Here is a 26,727-nt window from a genome sequence, read left to right as displayed (position 1 = left end):
GTATATAGCCTGCCAGCCCTTGTAGTATATAACCTGCCAGCCCTCTGTAGTATATGGCCTGCCAGCCCCTGCAGTATATTGCCTGCCAGCCCCCTGTAGTATATAGCCTGCCAGCCCCTGTAGTGTATAACCTGCCAGCCCCCTGTGGAATATAGCCTGCCAGCCCCCTGTGGTAAATAGCCTGCCAGCCCCCTGTAGTATATAGCCTGTCAGCTCCTGTAGTATATAGCCTGCCAGCCCCCTACAGTATATAGCCTGCCAGCCCCCTGTAGTATATATCCTGCCAACCTCTGTAGTGTATAGCCTGCCAGTCCCCTGTAGTATATTGTAGTATATAGCCTGCCAGCCCCCTGTAGTATATAGACTGCCAACCCCTGTAGTATATAACCTGCAGCCCCCTCCCCTTATATAATGCCTGTCAGATAAAAACAGTTTACTCATCTTTCGTTCACCCCCCCCCCCCCATCTTGCAGGTCCTATTCTATACAGCAATGCTCCGGCATTGGCTCCGAGTCCCCACACTGAGTTGCAGTGATCGTGACGCCACTCGCTGACATAGTAGAGTGTGCCGATGCCAGAATGTAAGCGAGCGTCTGATGTCACGATCCCTGCGACGGACCCTGGGACATGGAGCTGATGCCGCAGCATTGCTGTATAGAAGAGGAACTGCTAGAGGGGGGGGGGGGGGTCAGAAGGTAAGTACACAGTTTTTTTTCTTGACTCGAGTATAAGTCGAGGTCGAGTATATACGGTATATATGTAAAACCATGTATATTGCATACAAACCAAAAGGATAGAAAATCAATCTCTGAAAGTAAAAGTACAGGCGGTCCCCTACTTAAGAACACTCGGCTTACATACGACCCATAGTTACAAACGGACCTCTGGATGTTGGTAATTTATTGTACTTTAGTCCTAGGCTACAATAAACAGCTGTAACAGTTATAAAATGTGTCTGTAATGAAGCTTAAGTGTTAATCCTGATTCTTATGACAACACAACATTTTTAAAATCCAATTGTCACAGAGACCAAAAATGTTCTGGCTGGGATTACAATGATAAAATATACAGTTCTGACTTACATACAAATTCAACTTAAGAACAAACCTACAGACCCTATCTTGTATGTAACCCGGGGACTGCCTGTATAGGATGAAAGCAGTACAACACCTTTGGAGATTAATTTTCTATCCTTTTATTTTGTATATTTATTGAATTATACAGGGTTTTACATATACAGGTAGTCCCCAAGTTACGCACAGGATAGGTTCTGTAGGTTTGTTCTTATGTTGAATTTTTATTTAAGTCAGAACTATATATGTTAAAATTATGTTTTCTCCGTGACAATTGGATTTTAAAAATGTTGGATTGTTTTAAGAACCAGGATTAACAAAAAAGCTTAATTTCAGACACCTTTTACAGCTGATCATTGTAGCCTTAGGTTAAAGTTCAATAAATTACCAACATCCAGAGGTCCGTTTATAGTTAGGGGTCATCTTTAAGTTGGGTGTTCTTAAGTAGGGGACCGTATATGTATGTTATAAACTAATATACATATATCATTTTATGGATTAATTTTAATTTAAAGTATTGTAGAGGTAAGTGAAGTTTATTTGTGTTTATTTTTTATTTCAGGTCCTTATTTTGGAAAAGATTAATACTGAACTACTCTGCAGTTTCCTGACAGAGTCACTGCACAGTGGCCAAAGTCGCTGACTTTTTTTTTTATAGTTGTGGCAGATGATTCAGTACATTACAGCTGAATAGTGATAGTAGTAATACACTACTGTCTGATCTACCTGAGCAGCAGCCATAGCGACTGATACAAGGCCTGAGCGGTGGGTGCCCTTTAGGCACAGAAAAGTTGACTGCTCAGCCAAACTGGTTCCCTACACTGTACTGAAGAGACCCAACTAGGTCGAAACTGTACTGTCTACAGTTGGGAAACTGTTCCTTCTGGAATAGATATACTGGTTTGGATTTTAATACCGCATTATGTGATAAGGCTTCCCAAAGGTCATGCTTGATGTCAAGGGAACTGCCTTATGAGCTATAAAAGGCATAGTTTTATCCCATCCTGCAAAACTTTGCATATTTTCCAGAATTCCCATAGTGGAGCTTCCATGGCTATAAGACTCCACACGCCTACATGGCAGCTTTTATTGGCACTCTCCTTAAGGAGAACTCTTACTTCCCGACCCTCGTAGAGCAGGTGGGCAAAGGCTCCCCTCTCCACCATTGTGCCTTAGATGGTGCTGTGTGTGGCTGAGGCTTGCTGTCATGATATGATGATGGCATCATGCCTGCCATCTTCAACAACATAGCAGGGACAAAAAACTAGAGACGATTAATGCAGTTGAACCAGAAAAGGTGAGTATCAGATTTCTTTTTCCAAATCAACTGCAATAGGGTCAGAAGGTGGGTCATAAGGGGTGGATGGCAGAAAAGGAGTTGAAACTTTTGTAGGGTAGTCAAAAGTTTGCTATAGAGTCTTATAATGTTTTGTTATGCCCCTGGTAGCTACTTTACACTACTTTAGACGGTTTATATGTGCTGGTCCTGTAATAGAAAGATGGATCTTTGACTGTAATTTTTGTAGTCTGACTTTTAAAGCCAGATATCATGTCTTGGCCCAGGATTGCAAAATACTTGAACTAATGGTTTCCTTACAGCGAAGAACAGTTTTGTATATGTTGGTAACCTGACTTTCCGAATAAAATTTCACCAGTCTAACAAGAATTTTATAATGTACTTATGACTTGGAAACTTTGCAATTACCTGTTAATTCTTAATTCATGGTTGTGCGTAAGAACTAAGGTGGGTGGTCAACTTGTGGTAATATCATAAAAATAGACGCCAGAAATATTAATGCCACTACCCGGTTCAATAAAATGGGAAGCTAAAAATATGAAACATTACAAATTTGGTATTCGGCTGCATAAAAAAATCTATTTTAGTGAGCACTAACACATCCTAGAAATTGGTCTACAGCTTGAACTTCTTACTCTTACAATATAATTGATGCTGCGGAAGGTATATATGATTAAAGGGAACCTGTCACCACATTTTCACAAAAACAGCTAGTGACAGGTTCCCAGGGGTCCCTATTAACTAAATGCCACCCTTCTTTGAGCTAAAAATTGTTTCCCTCACATCCACATAAAATCAACTTTGTTATTTTACCAGGCACACAGCTGCGAGTCAGAGGCCCATGGCCGGCTTGAGAATGGTGATGTCATCTAAGGTCCTTTAACCCTAACATTTGCAAAATCTACCCCATGTATGTATCTGATCACATGAAATCGCAGCAGCCTCCATGGACTTTCACTTCTCCTCACGCAAGCTGTGATTTCATGTGATCAGATACATACATAGGATATATTTTACAAATATTAAGGGGTAAAGGACCCAGCAAGGCACTATAGTAAGTAAACAGAGCTGTATGTGTATGAAGTTCAATATTGGCAGATGGTTCCTATGTACTGGTAGAAGCGAGAACTGTCAATCAGGAAGAGAGAGACAGCACAGTGAAATTTTGTGGGACTCTATTTTTATAATTGGACTCAACTCAGATGAGTTGCATAAAAGTTTACAAACTGATTTTTCAACATTGTAGCCATGGAAAGGATCCATTTTGGGATAAGGGACGTGCTTTTTAACCATAAATTTTTATGAAGTATTTATTTTGGATGGATTAATTTGAATGGGAGGTTCCCTTTACCTACAATCATGTTAATGAGATTTTCTTAGCATTACTATAAATGAACCTCATATAGAAATAGTACCATATTTACCCCTATATGGTCACTGTATGGTGGTCGCCTGGGAATCAATCCTTGTGCATATTGTTAGCTGGACATTTGACTGTGAAAAATGAAATATTCCCTGATTGGATTTTTCCAAGTGCAATGGAGTGTGTCACCTCACTGCTCCCCCAGCCAGGGGTGCACCATCTATGAGGTGAATTCAGCCCTTCTGCCTCAGGCAGCACCACCTGCATAAAAATGGGGGGCAGCATCAGGGGCACAGTCACTTGCTATAGAGCAGCACCTGATACCTAAAAATAGTGTCTCTTCACACCCAATGTCAGCATTGGTTTATGACATCATGTAGAACTAGAGATGAGCGAGTATACTTGTCCGAGCTTGATGCCCGTTCGAGTATTAGCATACTCGGAACGGCTCGTTGCTCGGATGAGTATTTCCCCTGCTCGAGCATTTAATTAAGAAAAGACAGTTCCGAACATCTGCTAACTTATCAGAAGACATGCGCGACGAACGGTGTTTTTCACAATAGTATGTGAAGAACATTATGTGTGAAGAACACATTGCAGATGTATGGAAACATCTGCAATGTGTTCTTCACACATATTGTTCTTCATATACTATTATGAAGAAGACCGTTCGGCACTTGTGTCTTCGGATAAGTTAGCAGATGTACGGAACATCTGCAATGTGTTCTTCACTGTGTTCTTTCAATGTGTTCTTTCAGTGAAAACATCTTCAAACATCTGCAATGTGTTCTTTTTTAGTGTTTTTTCAATGTGTTCTTTCAGTGAAAAATGCTCGTGTCTCCCATTGACTTCAATGGGGTTCGTTACTCGATACGAGAACTCAAGCATCGGGAATAGTTCGACCCGAGTAACGAGCACTCAAGCATTTTAGTGCTCGCTCATCTCTATGTAGAACCAATTTACTAAAAAAAATTAAAAACCCAAAAAGAAAAAGGGAGCCTCGTTGAATAATATATCACTACAACTCTCAACCAATAACTGATCTACAACCCAAAAGAGAGCCGAAAAAAGCCATCAGAAATTAAAATTCATAGTATATTTTATTGTTAAAATAATACACAACATGCAAAAAAATACCACATAATAGGTAAAGAAATAAGGGGAAACAAATAGCCCTTGATGGAAATTGGGGCAACCACGAAAAACATAAACACCCTGCAGACACCCCAGAACCTAAAGGTAAGTAATAGTATATAGACAAGGAAGTCTAATATATAGTAAATAATGCAGACGGGAACATGGATGGAGGAGTAAATCCTTAATTAAGTCCTATGTGAAGTGGGGACCAGAGGTACCTTCCGGCTCCCACTGTGCACAAAATCAATTTAGTCCTTACCCGTAAGCATGATGATAGGTACAGTGGAGGACCCCAGGAGCCTAATGAACTACACCCCGACGCGCGTTTCGCTGATGCTTCGTCAGGAGGTTACTAAAAAAAAAATAACCTGATATATTACTTCTGGATGGGGTGGAAAGGATGTCTTTCTATAGCTTGCCTCAGACCAGGGTCGACTCCGGGTTCCAGTAGGCCCCTGGGTGACAGAGCCTCAGTAGCCTTCTTTGCAGTGTATTCACGTGGCGGCATTAAAAATTCAGAAACTAAAACTAGAAGTCTCTTGTTTCCTAAAATATTCCCTAAATTATCATACCAAACAGACCCCTCATGGTTATTTTATATAAAGCCCATCTCACCCCCATTTCTTATGTACAGCCTTATGTGGGCCCCCCAGCACCTCCAGACCCCGGCCCTTGCCCAGGTATGCCTAGTACTTGCGCCGGGCCCGCCTCAGGCATCAGAGAGTTTAGGTTCATCCCTGCTCCCTCCCTGTTCTCTCAGTGAAAGCTTTAGTCTTTAATCAGGAGATTGTCTCCTACATAGTGGTTTTTAAAATCCTACATGGTATATGAGTTCTGCTAAGCACTAACCATGCGATAAATACATCTATTTGAGATGACCTGGATCCTTGCATTAAATCGCTCATAGAGAACCACATAGCCAGAGGTTTGAATAGATTGTCTATTTTTTGCCATACAGTATGGAACCTACACTTTACAGGATAACAATAGATTGCTAAGACTATTATCCCCCGGAAAATGACCAACACAGAAAGATAACTGATATGGATTCATAGTAAATCTTCGCTTATCGGTCAATACTCTCTTTTGGTTCTTTTCCAGTGATATATTGAACACTTGACTGTAACATGGACATCTCCCAAGTGAATGTGTTGGTGTTAGCAGCAAATTATTGTTCAGAATTGCAATCACAGAGTATAATGAGCTGGAGAGAGGAAAACCCATGCACGATCGATACAGTGTCTCCTTCTCAGCATGACATTATAGCACATTACAACACGTCTATGGTAGACATTTACATGGGGCCTTCACCAGGCAAAATCTTAGATGAATGCAATGTACTACATCTACATTAACAAAAATAAAAGGCACATTTTTGGCGGTAACTGTGACTCTTGTCTACTGTGGAGAGGGAAATCAATATCTTGCTAGAAGAAACAAGGTGCGTCTCCAGCCAGCTCTATCATTGAGTACATCTATCAATTCTGAACACATTGCTGGTAAACACTTACTTTTTTCAATGATCCAGGTCATAAACTATATGTCCTTCATGTGCAGTACTTTTCACTGTGAACATAGACTGTTTCTATCGGAAGTCTAAATGAAAGTGTAAATTATAGGCTTCCAGGTCTATGTAGAGAGTGTTTTCCTGATACAATAGCAGTTTCCACGGGTCTCCAGATCATTTATTCTTAAAAGGCATTAAAAGTTATCTGGGAGCAAGAAGGGGGAGAGAAAATGAACTGTGTGGTTCAAATGTTTAAGGCTCTATATAAATAATGGAATTCTTATTATTATTAATGTTGGGTCAGACATTGGTTTTCAGTATAAAGCACAATAAATTCCAACAGGACTCCTAGGAAAGGCCTTGAGAGTCCTGATCGCCCCACTGACACACAATGATTGACAGTAAGAGTTCTAATTACCCCGCCCACTCACAGTAATTGACAGGGAGAATTCTGCTCACCCCACTGACACACAATGATTGACAGTAAGATTCCTGATTACCCCGCTCGACACACAGTGATTGGCTGGGAGAGTCCTGATCCCCCCACTGACACACCGTGATTGGCTGGGAGAGTCCTGCTCCCCCCACTGACACACAGTGATTGGCAGTGAGAGTCCTGATTACCCCGCCCACACACAGTGATTGACAGTGAGAGTCCTGACTGCCCTGCCCACACACAGTGATTGACACCGAGAGTCCCCGCCCACATATAGTGGTTGACAGTGAGAGCCCTAAGTACCCCACACACACACAGTGATTAACAGTTAACACTTGCAATTGTAGTTATCTCCGATCGAGAGTGTTAGAGGAGGGTTTCAGATGTAGTAGACTGAAGCAGACACCCGCAGCATCTGGCACCGGCTCTGCAATCTCTGGATTGTGCTAAAACAAAGAATAAAGGAATTGTGTCATTTGGAAATGTAGCAAAGTGCAAGACATAAAAGCAAAACCTTCTAGTATGTGTCCCAACTTTGTTCATTTGTCCTCACACTACATTAAATAAATTTAATTGTAACCACAGGCCTAAGTTAATACTGTAAATCATTACCTAGGTACACATGGTAAGCATTGCTCTAAGTTTCTAGTAATGTATTAAATATTAACAACAGCAATTATACACAGGTTTTGTAGATTGATACCCTCAGGTACAATCAAAATTGATACCCAAATATAGCTGGTACCAGGTAAACCAAGGGTATAAGGACTACGGATTTAATGGTAATAACACTTTACCCCTTATTCTGTGTTTCCCTGAAGATAATCCCATATTGCAGTAGCCACGAGTTGGCAACCAGATCAGGCATAAAGCATGAACCAGGAATTCAGATACCAGGAACAGATCAGAAGCAAATATATCAGGCATTAGAGGTGAAACTGGAATCAAAAGCATGGACACCATAAATGGATCAAGAATAGTGATGAGCGGACCCTTACTGCAAAGTTTGGGTTTTTATGAACTTTGCGGGTCAGAGTCCAACAGATCTGGCCCCAAACTTCATTACAAAACTTTCCCCTCCAATAACGTCCAAGTTTGGTCCTGGCACCGATTGCAGGCATAAACACTTGAAATGCCGCAGGCATTTAAATGGTTTAGCCTGCATGCCAGCAAAAGCATCCGATGGCACAGGCTGGCGCCATTTTGGGCGCGATCGTTGTTGGCCGATGATGTCATACGAAGATCTTTTTAAAAGGCAATGACTGTTGGATGTTGTTGGACATTCCCAACAGATAACAAGGAATCCAGGTTCGTGGATGTCCAGGCATCAGCTTTAACTTGTAGTCTTTTTTAGGAAATCTGAGAATATTCTTGTTGTTAGACCTATTCCCTAACATTGTAGAGGGATGTAAATTCTGTACATTCCACATTAAATATGTAATGCCGTGTTAGTAGTATAGAATAATACCATCCATTTTATGATGCAGAGATTGAGTCTGGGGATAGAAATCTCTAGCCATGAACATGTTTGCTATGTAGCACAAGGACAAACGCTCCAAAAACTAACACAGCAGGAGAGGAGTTAAGTCAAGTTCTTAAGATGTAGCTATGCTAAGTAGCAAAGACGTATTGGCAGTAAAGTGCTGTCCTCGTAACTATCCGTAAGATTCTTCTACTTCAAACATAAATGATTTCCAGATGGATTTTAAAACGATAATTTTTAACATTATATTTTTAACATTCTCTGTTGTTTTACAACAAAAAATTGGAATGTTCCCCCGCCAAAAGTTCCCACCCACAAAAGATACATCCATAGTTTTCTCAGATTGTTAAAACTGTACAGTTACTCTAATCAATTGGGCAATGACTATTATACACAGGCAGCTGTTATAAGGAAAGGTTCATGCCAGTTTTTTGGCAGGAACATAACATCATAAAAATATATGTTTGTTAACTTATTGCAATAAAAATAATAAGTCCAGTACTATGACTTGATGATTATTTTAGAAGAAGGAATTTAAATCCAGATCTAAGATACTAAGGGTCTACACACCACATTTCTGTCGGTCTCCCGAATATTTCCGATTTGTGCCGCATTTAACAGGGGTTTTTGGCGCACGTAATCAGATTTTGGTGCCGACTTTCATGTGACACAAATCGGGGGGCGTGACCATCGGACAACTCGACTGATTCCGACTAAATTTAAAATTCAAATTGTGTCCCAAGACATGCACTCACATACACCAGGAAGAAGAAGGTGAACTCCGTGAGAATTCAGTGGGGAAGCGACACATGCAGGATATTGGGCGCACAATCTTATTGAATCGCGCCAGACAACACAACTCAGGGATCGCGACAGGACCGGGTAATTAAATGTAAAGACTAAGAGAAAATACATGTATATTCCATATATCATTGAAATGTAGAGTTTTGCATGAATCAGAACATAACAAGCCTACCTGGACTCCTGGAATGCATCTTTTCATTTGACTCTTACAAAGTATTGATTATAACCCTTAAATTATTTGAGAAGATTAGGGTTGATCATAGATATAAATTAGCCTTGTTTTGACTGACTTGCTAAAGATTACATATATGTCATTAATGAAAAGACTCAAATTGCACCAAAGTTTTGTAAGCCAACTTAAATTTAGCTCATGTAAATGTAGACTACATAAAAATATAAGATTTTTGAATTGTATGTCTAAGTTTGTAGCATCAGACTTTTTGGGGCGATTGATTTCTTTCTCTAATGCTGACTTTAACACAAAACATTTTTTTCCAAAATGAAATTTTTAATTTAAAGGAATTGTCTGAGGGTATAAAAAACCCTTGGGTGGACGGAATGGGGCAGGATAAAAAAAATAAACATGTACTTACCTCACGATGCCAGCCACACCTTACCCATCCTTATTCCCAGCGTTGTATCATGCGAGACGGCAGGTTTACGTTGGGCATGGACCGGAGAGATCACAGCGCTGGATGCAGAGAGGGCACCTGGAGATAAGTACATGTTTATTTATTTTTAACCCGCACCATCCCGGCCACTCAAATGTTTTTATACCCTTGCACAACCCCTTTAACGTTTTTTACAAACAGCTTCTATTTCTATTTGCTACCTTCCAAGTCTGCTTTATAATATTCCATTTCCCTGTGTGCTTGATGAAAAGTCAGGAAAATGGAGTATTATATAGCATAGTTTGAAAGTAGCAGATCCCCCCCCCCCCCAAATAAGTGTTGTAGGCCTCTCGCATAGCCAAACCAGTAGCTGGCACTGCACTGTGCACAGATGAAGTGCCAATACCCTAATACAGCCAATGGCAGATGGTTTTTCAGTAGTGGCTAAATGACCTGCTTAAAGGGTCATATTTTGCCTTATATGATTGTTATCGTCTAGTGGCTGGCTCCCATACCTGGCAGAAGTGATAATAGAAGTGAGTACAAGATGTATATGTTGTTTTATAAAACCCTCTGCTTATCCCAAAATTGTCCACACTTAACAACTCATGCGAATTTATTTTTCTTCTTCTCACACCCACTAACTAACAATAAGAGTGATTTGAAGGGAGGAGTTCTGCACAGCACAAAGCGTGACATCATATGCCATCACTTTGTATAACCCGGCCTCCGGGTATATCTGGTAGCCGGGCTGCGCAGCACACTATTTTATGGCATGCCCTGTCTGGCCTAGATTTGCCTAAATTAACCAGTGACCATTCAACTTGAACGCAGGTTAAAGCAAGTGCACCATCAATCCGGGATCGGCTATCTCCACCCCCCCCCCCCTCGCCTATATCTCTTCATGTTAACTTGGCGTAGAGCTGGCATAAAGCGGAAAATAATCACAATGCCTGGTGGTTGACAAGGCATTGTGATAATTTAAGGCCACCAAAAAACTGATATACAAGCCCTGATAAATGTCCCCCAATACTTTTGTGTGCATGGGGGATATACATAGAATATGGAAGTTTTGGCACTGACGGTGGCGGCATACTATGGCACCCACAGCGAAGGTGCAGATGTATGAGATGCTTAGAACTGGATGAAAAAATTTGAATCCCTCCTCTGGGTCGCCATACTCACTATATGAACAATATTCACAGTATTGAGATGATCACAAGGCACAGGCACTGGTGGGCTATGCTCAAGACAGTGCCACCTGCAGTGTTTTAAGTGCATGCGAGGTTCTGATGCCACCTCTGCCATGAGCCTTTGCTATGGGATGCAAGTGCAAGTGTTGTATGTGCTGAAGTCATATAGCAGATTTCTGGATAAGTTTTATAACAGTGAAGAACTGGGGCAACTGATGTTAGGGCCACTGTTTAAAGGGGTATTCTCATCTGTACATTCACATTTAATTTAACTCATCTACCGTCATCTAATGCAAAGATAAATATAGCCATGTTGTCCCTTAGAAACAAGATATCTGTCCTTGGATGCAACCACCCCCCACTCTGGAAGCAGTGGCCAGACATGCACTACTGAGCTTTGCACGACCACCGGGATTTAGATTTCAATACCACAGGATAGCTGTGGGACTCCCGGATATCTCATATTAAAAAATGATTTGTTTCTTTGTTCAATCACTCCAGCGGTGGTCGTATCCAAGGACAGAAATCACTTTTCTAAGGGACAACATGGCTACATATATGGGAAAATCATCTTCACACATTTTTTTAATATCAGCCAACTGAAAAAAATGTATGTCAATGCCCAGACGAGAATACCCCTTTAGGATCTGTTTATATAGGTCTATGATATAGCTAAGTTTTTTTTTTATAAGAGGAAATGCCTGCATGTAACCACTCCTTGCAAGATCAGCACTTGTCTAATACACTATAAAACCAGACTTAATAAGTTTCCTATTACATTTCATGACTTCATTAAAGATGATCAATGGCGTGGACTGCTATGAGAAATCTCTTGGATCTAGTGTATTAAATGTGACATAGAAAATCACTGTAAATGTATTTTCACCTTATTTTTTTTTCCATGGCTCCATGTTGATGTTGCATGCGAAAAACAATGATTAAAACATACAAGTGGTTAAAGATGAACCTGTACATAAGAGTTTAATCTCTCAATTCCCAGGTATCTGAAGGTCATTGTGTCTGATCAATCATATGATTAAAATGCAATTCTCATAGCCTTGGTGTTACAGAATATCAGTCACCAGCAGATAATACTGACAGAGAACGACCTACGGGTCATGAGAAATTAAATTGGAAAACACATTATTGAACACCACCTTCTTCTCCGTGTGAATACATTACATCCATTCTCTCAGATAACCATCATTTTTCTTCACCGCTGTCAGAGCTCCTATTGATTTTCAACACTATCCCACATCCTCTGTATGCACTGATTGTTGTGGCGCTTCTTTTGGTGTAGAATACTTCATTGATTATAATGTGTACACAATTTATGGAATATTTATTATTCATCACTAATGATTTTATTCAAGGAACTATAATGCAATTGTGTGAGCTTCAATGGCTATTCTGGTAATCATCCCACAACTTAAAGTATAGGGGAAAACTGTGTGATAGATGAAGTTTGACTTTTAGGTCCCCACTAATCATGGTAACGGTGACTGCATATGGACTGTATGACAGATAGCACATGCTGTACAGTGTCATAAGACTTCTGGAGGTAGCACTTAGCTTCTTGATAGAAATAAAATGGGTATTCCCATGAAGACAAGATTCTTAAATAAACATAGGATAACAAATTACCAAAAATACAACATTTCACAGATATAATTCCAACCTGACTCTATCAGTGCTGGTGTATACAATTTTGGTTCTGACTTTAAATCTTCTGACTATGGTTGGGCAGGGCAGATACTTCTCATGAATAGCTTCTCTTGTCTGCACAATGCAGTTTGCTCTCTGCTTCCTGCCCCTCCCCCTGGATTACAAGACCAGCACAGACACAGGCACTCACAGACAAGTGAGCCGCAGTGTGTAAAGACGTACTCTAAAAACTACAGATAAGATAAGATCTTTGTAGCAGGGTAAGGAGGTAAAGCAGGGCTGACTCTGTGTGCATTATAGCTGAGATATGGTAGTGTTAAGTGTGTCATTGTCTTTTATATTCATCACACGGATCTCATTATCTCTCGTCTTTGATCTAAAGATAAATAAAAGTGTAGATAAACCCTGTACCATGATAATCTAAGCACTTTGTCAGCACACAGCATCTGATAGCACAAGAGATAATGAAATGTCTGCTTAGAGAGTCCCCGCTCACACTCTTGAACTTTACAATGACCATCACTGAGTGATAGGAGCTAAAACAACAAAAAACTTGTAAAGTAAGGGGTTAAAAATAATCTTTATTGTGTATCCATCACTAGGGGATTAAAATTTGAGAACTTTATTTCATAGGCAAACCCCTTTAACAGGTGACGCGGGATCCATGATGTTGTGTCAGTGCAGGCAGACCTTCACCAATCAGACAGGTTTCTGCTTTGATGTGAATTAGAGATGCCTGGCAGATGATATTATGGGATTTCCAACATATTCTGTGAGTCCTCTTCATACATCCTTACATGTACGTCATAATATGTGAAGGGGTTAAGGTTATGTTCAACATTTGGTAGATTTGCCTTGTTGAAAATTCATAGCACCTCACAGTATATCTGTATAGTGGTAAAATGTATAGTGAATCCATAGTACTGTTCTTATAATATGAAAATGTGACACAGGCAGCTTTTGCAGTGGAATTACTGCAATTGCAGTGAATATGTTGAGCATTGGCAGTGAGATCCATGGACATGCAATAGATTTTTCCCTAAATGTTTTTCCATCAACACGAACAAAATAGTAGTTGCTTTGGTAAAATGAAGCTTTTCCAGACACTGTGGGACACATTTACTTACCCGTCCTGACGCGTTCCCCAAAAGTGCATTGTCAAACGATAATGCCCTGTGCCGCGATTCACTAATATCGTGCGTCGGATATCCTGCATGTGTCGCTTCCCCGCTCAGGTCCGCCGGAGTTCACCTTCTTCTTCCTGCAACACAATCCGCGGTTAAATACCTGTCACAGCGGCACAAATCACGAAAACGAGGGAAAATCCGATGAAAGTCCGATCCGCGACCCTTAATAAATAAGTCCCTATGCCATTTTTTCTCAATTTTCTGTTCTCTATGTTCTTCTCTACAGTACATGTAAAGTGCTAAATATACTACCAGTATGTTTAACAACTTCTTCTAGTAGAAGTGTAAAAGTCTTGGAGAGTCCCTTTAATTCCAAAAGTGAAAATCTCCTCCAATAATTCCAATTCATTATAAATGTATGTTCCCTGCAGCACTGAGATGATTGCATTAAGATTTGAGAGCTTAAGATGTTCACAAAGTCTTTCATTCTTTCTCCAAGGCAGAGAGCAGAACAAACAAATATAAAATGCTTTACTTCATTGCGACAACTCCAAACAGCCATGTGCGGATCAAGAATTCTGTCACTTTGATTTCCATGGAAATACTTTAATGCTTTTCATATTTTTAGCTGAAGGTCATGTATTTATCATTTCTTTTAAAGTGAACGTGTCGGCACAAAATAGTCTAATCTAACAAACAACTACCAGTACCTGCGTGTGCAGAATCACAGTCTTTGTGGTCCAGTTTGGTGGCAATGATCCTGAAAATCTACTTTGAAGTGATATGCATATTAATTGTACAGGGTTGCGGAGAGCTCAGCATTAAATTCAATCTGTTGTCGCCACTGAATGCCGGCTCTACTGTGACTAACCAGAAGTGAAAGAGTACTCTGAGTGGGGAGAGCTTGAATAAACTGACTATGACATTAGTGATAATGTTCTCGGTTTAGTATAGCAGTCCCCAACCTGCATGCCAAATTTATTTTCCAGGGACCGGTGGGGATGCATCCTTCCCATGGACCCTGTAAAATATTGTGTACCCCACCTTCACACCGTACTTAACCCCAACCTATATAATTCACCCTTTCCCACAGCCCCACTCCTATAGTGCAACCTTCCCTTCAGAGGTCCCCTTACAATGCCCCATCCTGCAGTCCCCTTTTTATTTCCCCTTTCCTGAAATCCCCCTTATACTCCATTTCCTGCTGTTCCCCCTTATGCCCCATTTCTGGGGTCCTCCCTTATATTGCTCCATTTCCTGCAGTTTCCCTGTATTATACCTCATTTCCTGCAATCCTGTCTTATTAAGGCCCCTTCTCTGCACCCCTCCTTATTATGGCCCCGTTCCGGGAGTCTCTACTCATTATGGTCCCTTTCCTGCAGCCCCCATCCTTATTATGCCCTCTTTCGTGTAGTGCCCCTTATTATAGCCCCTTCTCTACTGCCGCCCTCCCACCTTATTATGGCCCCTTTAATGCCGTCCCTTTTATTATGCCCTGTTTATTAAGTCCCCATTATAGTTCCCTTTTACCTTTAGCCCCCTCCTTATAGTACCACTTCATGAAGTCCCCTCCTTTGTAGTGCACCCTTTTCTTAGCCCCTCCGTATAGGGCCCTTTTCCTTAGAAGGGCAGGCCACAGAAAAGGGGACATTATAAAGAGGGATCTACAAAAAAATTTCAGATTTTATTTGGTGTCGGGAAAATATCAGATTCATCATGAAACCACAAATCAGCTAATCAATTTGTTTTACTGTAATCATTTGCAAGAATTCTGACAAGTTCCATTAAATGGAGTCTCCAAGTTCCCAAATCACCCACAAAATAATCAGAAAAAGTATTGTGTGGGGAAACTTTATAAGGCCTTTATGGTATTCCAGTGATCTGTCATTTTCTAGAAAATGTCATTTTCATCTTTACGAAATACAAATAAGTTAGTCAGCGCAATGGAGGGCGGAGTCTAGAGTTGGTCCGGTTTTCTTCTTTTAATCTTTTCCATAATTGACAGTACAAATCTCATCAAAACGACAAAAATGGATGCACTAATAGATGACACCATAAGTAAATTTGGATAAAAAAGTGAAGTTTCTGGAAAAAAAGCAAGTCAAAACAACTTCTCCTACACACTGCTGGTTTGTGGGTGAATTGGAAGCAGATAGACCCCCTTTAAGTAATCTTACCCATGTCTCTATATAAAACTTCCCAGGGTGATTTTCCCGAAGAATAATATGTACCAAGTAAAGTCTTAACTCTAAGAACTCTCATTAGTTCCTAAGACTGGATAAGGACTAACACTTCACGTCTTGTGAATACAGTAGGAATGAATGGCTGCTTGCGATAGCCTAAGGGGAGCCTTAATTAAAGTACATAAACAGTAAAGAAGTAATAAAGCTCAAAATAATAAGCCTGGCTATAAAATACACATATGCACACACATACATCTGTCCTCTGAATAGACTTAGTGAATGTGTAATTTATGGGAATATACTCGTTCTTTGACTCGCCATCGCTATACTTGTTTAAATTGTGTCATGTTGTTTTTGGCCGGGGCGCAGCTTCATGTAAGTACAGCATTAATGGTGGTTGACAAATGGCCCTGTAGGTGTTGTTACACGGGGGTATGGGGTGAGCTGTTTTACTAGCCACACATCATGTATTAACCACTAGTGAAATAATCAGTGCGACAACATGCTTACAAGCCTGGCACTGTTAATGTCTCACTCGCTAATGTTTCATGCCACCAACGCTTGGCATGGCCTCATAGTTCATGTTTTCCGAGTGGAAGGTTAGGAACTTTGTGTTAGTTAATATTATGTGTTATTATATTGTGAATTGTATGTAAAGGCAGTGGCGTTACTAGGAGAGGCAGGGCCCCATAGCAGGCTTTTGCATGGGGCCCTCCTTCCCACTTAGAAATATATATGTATATATATATATATATATATATATATATATATATATATATATATATTACTGATACAGAATGTACACATCACATATATGTTATATGCATATCATGCTGTACAATAATATAATATAATATGTATATAATTGTGCACATCCTCCATTCTTTAGTGTCAGATCGGATGACGGGGCCCCCTGACACTGCGGGCCCCAAAGCAGCTGTAGTTATGCCCCTGTGTAAAAAGCTTATAAACAGCAGTAAAGTAACATTGGCTACAGGGGTGCAACAGGTAGTCAGTAATTCATCAATATGGAAAATATTTGCATTTGGTCAATGTAAATGAATCTGCTGTAAGGGGCCAGCGAATAGAAATCTTTGGACTCGTTGAAGGGAAGGCTCATCTCAGCCTTTATGGTTGAACACTTTAGAAAGGTGTTTAATAAAAAGAAACTGAATCATAACACAAGTAGAAAGCAGCTCAGCAGAGGCAGGGATCTTGATTGGGCAAGTCAGGAAACACCAGGATAAAAATGGTTCAGAATTGAGAAGTCCGGCACCAGGAGGTATCAAAAACACTTTGTCCCAAATGTATCAAACTGGCTGCGCCAGTATTGGGGGGCACTTTGCATATAACTACATGTGGAAACTGCTTGCGCATGTATTGATGTGGAGTTTCTGCAAGTATTGAGCCGCGGCTGTACTGTATCAGCAGCGACACAAAACTGTGCATTTTAAGGGGCGTTCCCATGCGGATTCACAATATGATTGTGGCCGTTAAACTGAGTGCACCAGAAAAAGACTTAACCACTTTTGGCACGCGCAGGGTGCACCCATGCAGAGGTCTTTAATAATCTGGTGCACTCTACACATTATGATAAATCTGGGTCTATCTGTTTACAGCGCTATGCAAGAGTGTGGAAATAGTAAGAATATTCTCTTACTAGGAGAGTTGATTGTTTATTTTTTTCATGTAACAAAACCAAAACCGATTTAATCAAAAAATCCATATCAAATCAATATTTGGTATAAAATCTCTTCCAGATACATTTAGGTTTTGAAGGAATTCATGAGATGGTTGTTCCCGAACATCCTGGAGAACTGACTAAATCTTATTCATGGACATTATTCCTGGAATTACTCTCAATTTAATGTACAGGCGGTCCCCTACTTAAGGACACCCGACTTACAGATGACCACTAGTTACAGACAGACCTCTCTGCCCACTGTGACCTCTGGTGAAGCTCTCTGAATGCTTTACTATAGTCGCAGGCTGCAATGATCGGCTGTAAGGTGTCTGTAATAAAGTTTTATTCATAATCCTTGGTCCCATTACAGCAAAATATTTTGAAAATCCAATTGTCATTGGGACAAAATTTTTTTGTCTGGAGCTACAATGATAAAGTATACAGTTCCCACTTACATACAAATTCAATTTAAATACAACCTATCTTGTATGTAACCTGGGGACTGTCTGTATCTTATCATTATTAATTGGCCTTTCTTATCCTGACCTTTGTCTGAGAAAACAATGATTTGTTATGTATGTTATACGACGTATGGCACAGTTTTGCGCTGTTGTATGTATATACAGTAGGTAGAGTCAGGACAGTGGAGAATAAGTTATTGCAGGCCTGAGGGATATGTATAGATAAATGAATGTGTCATGGAAACATTGCAACACTTTGTAGTAAAATTGTGTGTCCCCAATGGCTAAAGCTGAATGGTCTATCAACAAGGGCAAAGTGCATAGTGCAGAACAAGTTTATATTTTTAGTACATACCACATTGTGGATAAAGATGTAGAAATAAAATAACAAAACAAATAAATACTTGGACATCGTATTACATTGCTAATGGACATTTTCCATCAAAATAAAGCATGATAAAGCAGGGACACTTAAGCATAGATCCAGGCACTGTGACTGATATAATCTTGTTATATTTTTTATCAATGGCTTCCTTTCTTTTGGGGATGTTACCAGTGGCACACCATGTTGTAGCTTGATAGGGTGTTACACTGTGCAGGAACACTTCCCCCTCTCCCTGTGTGACATTATAGCATAAGGAGGGGAGACAACAGCCTGTGAAGTTGCAGCATGAAGGGCCTTTGGTAATGTCCACCATTAACATAATTATATAGCATAATCATAAGCATAATTGTAAAAGGTAATTTTAGATGGAAAGAGACCATGGATAGCAGATATAAGAAGATACCACAGTCACGGTGCCTGGATCTTGGGTAAGTGTCTGGTTTATCATGAGGGATTTTGACTGTAGATTTCCTTTAAAGAAGAAGTGACCTGCAAAGCCAATCTCCATGAAGAGAATCGATTCCTCTCTCACTTATGTTTATGGCCTTTAATCTAGTCAAACCAGTTCCCCGTACCGTACTGATGAGATATACTGTAATTAAAACAGTGTTGTCTACAGTTGGGTGTCTATTCTCCAGATGGGTGGCTATTATCTCACGTCATATCACTGCCTTAAGGAAGTAGGGTTTTTTTCGTTAATTTCTCGCTCTCCATCTTCAAAAATGAATAAATCTTTACATTTTTTCATGTACAGAACTGTGTGAGGGCTTATTTTGCGCTTAATAAATTTTACTTATCCGTGGCATTATTTATTATTCAATGTCATGTACTGGGAAGCTGGAAAAAATTCCAAATGTGTAAAAATGTGTGGAAAAAAAATGTGTTTGCGTCACTTCTTGTGGGCTCAGTTTTTACGACTTTCACTGTGTGCTCTAATTAACACCTCTGCTTTGTTCTTTGATTCGGTACGATCACAGTGATACCAAATTTATACAGGTTTTATTGCGTTTTAACACATTTTCAAAAATTAAACAAATTTGTCCAAAAATTTTTTTTTTACCATTTTCTGACCCAGATAACTTTTTGGTGTACAGAGCTGTGTTAGGTTTTCATATATAACTTTTTATTACATTTTTTATGTTATGTAAAATGGTGTAAAAGTAACGTTTTGGACATTAGGCGCTAATATCCATTATGGAGGTCACCGCCGGTAATAACCGTTTTTATAGATAGATCGCGTATTTTGGGACGTAGCAAAGCCTATTGGGGTCATTTACTAAGGGCCCGATTCGCGTTTTCCCGACGTGTTACACGAATATTTCCGATTTGCGCCGATTTCCCCTGAATTGCCCCGGGAATTTGGCGCACACGATAGGATTGTGGCGCATCGGCGCTGGCATGCACGCAACGGAAATCGGAGGGCATGGCCATACGAAAACCTGACGGATTCGGAAAACACGCCGCATTTAAAAAAAAATGTGTTGCGGAGCTTGCACTTACCTTCACTAGGAATAGGCCAGTGAACTTAAAGGGCACCTACCACCACAAATCTACCTATAAAGGTAGATTGGGTGGTAGGTGCATCAATGGGACGTGAGGATAGCCCTTTTAAGGGCTAATCCTCACGTCCCCTCACTTTTTTGGTAACTTTTATTCCACATATATTTAAATCTACTTATGCGGCTACCGGGGCGTGGAGTAGCCGCATATGAGATTACATGAGGCGGCTACTCCACGCCCCGGTACCCACTTTACCCCTCCTACTCACCCATCTTCGGCGCGCAGCTGCGCGCCCTCGTCCGGCGACCCTGCCGTCTGCGCATGCGCAGAAGAGCAGGCCCGCGCCTGTTTCGGAGCAGTGACCGCGCAGGCGCGGGCCTGCTCTTCTGCGCATGCGCAGACGGCAGGGTCGCCGGACGAGGGCGCGCAGCTATGCGGAGCTGCGCGCCGAAGATGGGTGAGTAGGAGGGGTAAAGTGGGTACCGGGGCGTGGAGTAGCCGCCTCATGTAATCTCATATGCGGCTACTCCACGCCCCGGTAGCCGCATAAGTAAATTTAAATATATGTGGAATAAAAGTTACCAAAAAAGTGAGGGGACGTGAGGATTAGCCCTTAAAAGGGCTATCCTCACGTCCCATTGATGCACCTACCACCCAATCTACCTTTATAGGTAGATTTGTGGTGGTAGGTTTCCTTTAAGTGCGTTCCGATGCTCTTCAGCGCAGCAGCACCACCTGGTGGACATCGGAGGAACTGCCTTAATGAATCCCGGCCGGACCCGAATCCACAGCAGAGAACACGCCGCTGGATCGCGAATGGACCGGGTAAGTAAATCTGCCCCATTGTGTCTGTGATTTTTACAGCTTTGCCGCTGGCATAGGAAGGGTTAATTACCACGATCGATACAAGCATCGACCACAGGTATTAGAAGTGGGTGTTTGCTGCAATATACAACAAACCCCACCTCACCCCTCAGCCCTCTCCATACACCCCCTGCACCTCTGCACCGTACATGTACTGCACATAGCGTAAAGCGTTTAAGGTTTCACTGGGGGCATAGTTTACAGTTCCCACCCTGAAAAATATATTTGCATATTCCTTAGTGGGTGCAGGGTAGGCTGGAATTAAGTGTTTAATATTTCTATAGCATCACAACAGGTACATTCAAGTTTAGATATTGTCTATGGTAATAAATGTGTTTTCTGTTTAATGTGGAACAGGACAGGTCTGACAGATTCGATGGCCCTGAACAGAAAACTCATTCTAGGGTTTATGAAATCAGCTGGCCTAAACTCGACAACCTACAGCAGAAAAATGACCTGTGGTGTTAGGAGATTAAATTGCCCTCAATCCTATGGTGTTGTGGCCCCAAGACACAGGGGTGCACCAGCCATGAGGTGAGTTGAGCCTCTTACCTCAGGCAACACCACCTTTAGCAAGATGGCGGCAGCACCGTAACCTGACACTTAATAAAAGTATCTCTTCTCATCTAACCTCAGCATGGGTACGAGACACTACATGGAGAGCTAATTGTTAAAAAATAACCTGATTCATTACTACTGGATAAGAAAGAGGGGGCCCCATTCTATAGCTAGTCTCGGGCAGCAAAGAGTTTAGGCTCTCCCCAGCCAAGAAATCAACCTAACATATCAGCTTGTTCTCAATAATGTATTTGCGCCATCTTTGTTGACCAGCCAAAAATTCACCAAATTTATATGACAATAAGAATTTTAAAACTATGTTTTATTCACAAAATCCTGTAGTGGGATAAACAGTGGGGGTAATCTACCCCAACTTAATTTATTGGGTATCACTAGCAGTGGGGGAATGAGTGTTACATGGTCCAAGGGCTGTGCACAGGATGTAGGGAAAGTTTACGTTTTACTGCAATGGTTACTTACTACCTTTACAGCCTAAAACTTAATACTTACCAATGGCAGCTTCAACACAGAGAACATCAACTACTCCATCCAGAACACAAACCCAATCATATAGCATATTAAATATAATTAAAAGGTGTCACCTTGCCATTTACAGTACAGCAGCCACTAACAAGTGTCTTTAGGGTTTTATAGTTGAGGTTTGGGTTGACATCCCTGCTTCCAGAACCCCGACGCACCTCCGTCCTGCATGAAGTTATGTCTTGATTGGTCTGAATTATTAGCATTATAATCTCATGTATATAGTGCAGATTGACACTGCCATGAGCCCTGGAATGTACGAATATTATAACCACTACAAATCCAGAATTTACTTGCTACATGTGGTACTAGAATCAAGAGTCTTGGGAAATGGTGGAATGCCTGCTTTCAATCTGTAGTTTCAGGACATTTGGAGGACCTTCAAAGGTCCTGAAATGGCTGTTGTGTACATGTGTATTAAGAGCAAGAACATATGTACAATGATTTCATGGGTAAGTCCTTAGCTTAGACCCTGGGCTACCTCCAAAACTACAGGCAGTCCAAAACTAGTTACGAATGGGGTCCTCACCCATACATGCGCGGCCGAGGACCCCGTTTGTATCTAGGGTTGACCCATTCCTCAGATCACAGTAGCACTTATCCTGCTCTTGTCTGTGCCGCCGCCTCCTTAGTGATACAAGCGGAGGGGGAGGTAACTAAGGATGCTGTCGCACAATACCAGCGTCTTCTAAAGCGCTTCCGTGCGCATAAAGATCAAGCCGCTGGTATTGTGCGACTGTGTCCTTAGTAACCTCCCCCTCCGCTTGTATCACTAAGATCGCATTTGCGTTATACCAGCGGCTTGTTCTTTATGCGCTGATACAAGCCACTGATATAACGGGACTGCGACCCTTAGATCCGACTTACATACAAATTCGACTTAAGTACAAACCTACAGTCCCAATCTTGTACGTAACCCGGGGACTGCCTGTATATTATAATCCACTACCGCCACCAGGGCCGGCGCTATGGGTTGGCAATTGCCCAGGGCCCCCAGGGAGAAAGGGGAGAATCTCTTCTTTCAAATGAATCTTGAATTTTGTTTCTAGGTGCTCTGGATCCAGAGATATTCAGGTTTAAAGTGAGGATATCAGGTGCCATTTTTATATATAAATATCTCAGTTTTCCTACATTTTAGAAACACAAATTTATATCCATATAAAAGAGGAGACTCTCTTCTTTCATAGGAAAAAAGAAGTGAGGTTCTATGTGTCACAGAGCCAGAGATACAGCTCTCTGAAGTGCAACCCCCTCCAGATTCTTAGCCATCAGGCTGCAGGGAGAACACAGGAGCTGCTGCACCTCACAGATAATGGAAATATTCACTTTATATGTTACTACATTTTGAGAAGGGATAATATCAACTAATATTCATGTTTTTAACCCTTCTCTATGCAAATCTAAGAACACACTTTGGGCCACATGTATCAATCGTTTTTTTCTGTTGTTTTTGTGCCTTTTCATTCAGGCGCACCGTTTTTGTGCCATTTTTGCGACTAAATGCCAAACTAGCTGCGCAGCAAAAATAACCAGCTTTCCCTCATTTATCCTAGCAATCCAGATGTTTTGATGCGCCTAATGATATTCATCACTTGCGACTTTTCATTTAGGCGCAAAAACACTCCAGCCCGGAGCTGGCGTTAACTGAGAAGAAAGCACTGAGCCCCTGTGCAGAACAGCTCATTTCTAGCAGCAAAGCTCATCCAGACACTGCAGACACTAGAACAGATCATACAGACATGAGATACTCTGCAGACACTAGTACATATAATACAGTCATTAGATACTCTGCAGACAGGAGCTGCAGACTCTATTTACACTTCATCACCTTCTATTTACAAAACATTCTGCAGAATCCTGAGCTCACAGCAAGAGAGAAGAGAACGTTACAGAATGTTGCACATAGTACCGATAAGTGTCCCCCATGTAATTCTGCACAGTATCACCAGTGTTTCTGAGGGGGATACTGTGCAGAATTACAGGGGTGCAGCAGGAGACCAGCACTGGGGGATCCCCTCCAGGAGAAGCCCCTGCTGAGGAGATCACTGGGTGCTGGGTGTCACACACCTGGGTGCTGCTGTGAGTGTTATCTTTATTCTGGGCTGTGGGAGAAGCAGAGAGGAGCTTGTAGCAGGATCACATGTAAGTGCCCGAATCTAACATTGCTCCTAAACTGTTTTAAAGTAAAGTGATTAATAAGAGGCAGGAAATTACCTTATCACAGATGGTTGTAGCTTGTGATAATTCTGGAAAACAGTGCGCCAGAATTTAGGCGCAACTAGTATACTTAGGCGCACAAAAGTGATTCTCTCTTATTCCCTTTTATTTTGTGATAGTTATTTTTTGTTGGGAAAATTGACTGATACGATGAACATTCAATCCTCTTCGCCTAATGTGACTACACCGTGACCAGAACATGTCCATAAAGTTATATGTAACACCAAAAACACACACATGTTCTGGAATAAAGGTTTTATTTCCCCCCATCCTCCATTATTTACACCTATGTTATGGCATTCTCACTTTCATTCTTATGAAGCACGGAGGGTTCTGTTATTGTGCGGCTAATACAATGGCGACATCTAAAAGTGACTTTTATTATCTCATTAGAGAGGTTTATGGATATATAGTTATGTATTTGGGTTACCATTGTGTAAGGAACAGACAATGATACATATGTGTGAATTTTCTGCAGTTCCATTTGCTGCGTATTTTGGTGAATACTGTATATTGGTGTGGGGTATGTATGATCTCCTCACATCTTACTGTTTTAGGAAATTATATTTTCTTTATATAACTAATCTGGATTTGTAAATATTTTAGAGGAAATTTTGAATGTTAATTGCCAAATGCATCGCCTGGTTGTCTGCTTTCAAAATTCTATAGGTTTTATTTAGGTGCCTTTACTTTTTATTCTGTTTTATTGATATATTTTGCAGGTTGTGACTGTCTAAAAATGTCTAGCTGAAAAGCAGATATCTAGTTATTACAGTTTTAGTGATATTATGTGGATTTATTCATGTGAACATATCAATAGGGAACATTTGTGAACTCTACAAATGTCCATGTTTGTATCAAATTTTTTGCCATCAAAGTCAAATTTTAAGTATTTTTAATAAAATGTTTCAATTTGAATCAAAATTGCATGAAGGCGCCTATGTCTATAAAATCTTTGATGCAATTTTGAAAATGGGGCAAGTGTCTGCTTTCAGAAAATATCGGTCCCTCTCCCCAATAGGCCTCACAGTCTAATCAACCTACCAGTAATTTTTTGGAGTGTGGGAGGAAACCGGAGGACCCGGAGGAAACCCACGCAGACACAGAGAGAACATACAAAATCTTTGCAGATGTTGACCAGCGCTGCAAGGCTGTAGTGCTAATCGCGGAGCCACCATGCTGCCCATAAATCTCCCTATCATTTATCTATCTCCTATAAAATTCTCATATTACAGTTTGTTTTACCATACTAAAGGAGCCTATTGCTGACTGTGACTGGTCATAAAATAGTTTTATTTTGGGGCCCCACTTTTAGTTTTGCCCAGGGCCCCACTTTGTCTAGAACCGGCCCTGACCGCCACTGGGGTATAAAACAAATAGAGGAGCTTAAATAATAAATAAAAGTTTTGCAATTTGCAAGTAAATTCAAGCTTCATTGATTCTGGTTATAGGAAATAATTTGGCCTGTAGTTTCTGCAGCAGAGGATTCACTCTATGCACTTGGCACTTTATTAAACTACAAATGTCAGGTTTCTGAGCTCAGGATGTGATTAATTTTCCGCTGCTCACAAACCTTCTTTCTCTCCCAGGTGCCTCGGGGAAAATGAACTAATTTGACACATAGGAAGCGTACTGTCTGGTTCTTGATTATACCTGGAAGTCAATATGGGATGAGCCATTATTAAAAGGTAATAACTGATATTTTATTACAGGGCTATGACTTTCAGATGGAACAAAAAACCTTCCAGAAGACATTTTGTGCCCTATGACCCTGTGCACACCTGCAGCTATAGGGAATAGCAAATTGTTAAGAAAGTGATGACAGATATGGTGGGAAATTTATATAATGTTTACTTGCTCATGTCCTGGAACAAATAGTAAGAGCCAATCATTATGCCATTAATAATAGCTGGAAATACTAGCAATAAGGTTTTTATTAATATAAGAGCCACATGTACAAAGCTCTTGTAGGGGCACATGGAATACCTCTGGTGTCATAATGGGAGAATTATCAAAGCTTGTATGTCAGTTTTCTAGCGTACAAGCCTTGAAATAGTCATAATTCCAGGAATTGCAACTATTTCTCCCCTTATGACACCTTCATGGCAAGTGGGCAAAGATTGTTTTAAAGGGGGCCATACCCTGCAGGGGAGCGAGCCAGCGAGGGACACTCCTGGCATGGTTGGCTCCAGGTTTTAGTAGTCCCCTGGGGAACAGAGCCACAGTGGGCCCCATTACAGTGAACTCACTTGTCGGCACAAAAAATTCTAAGCTAAAACTGTCTCATATTCCCTAGTTTATCATCCCAAACAGCCCCCTCATGGTTATTTTATATAAAGCCCACATTAACCCTGAGACATTCATTATGTACAGCCTTATGTGGGCCCCCCTGCAGCTCTGGGCCCCGGCACTTGCCCAGGTATGTCCAGTGCTGACGCCGACCCTGACTCCTGGTATAGAATAACATGGAACCCAGCTTACTGGAGAGGATGTATTAGGAGGTCAGAGCCCTTAGATATATCCGGCGTATGCAGGGTGTGTAGTTAACATTATACACACATGGCACACACTTTCAAAAGCTATTTCTGGCACTTATGAATTAAAAGGGTTCTGAAGCCAAATCTGGATACTTAATATTA

This window comes from Engystomops pustulosus, chromosome 1 (assembly GCF_040894005.1).
Source record: "Engystomops pustulosus chromosome 1, aEngPut4.maternal, whole genome shotgun sequence".
NCBI lineage: Eukaryota > Metazoa > Chordata > Amphibia > Anura > Leptodactylidae > Engystomops > Engystomops pustulosus.
This window is presented reverse-complemented; position numbering follows the sequence as displayed.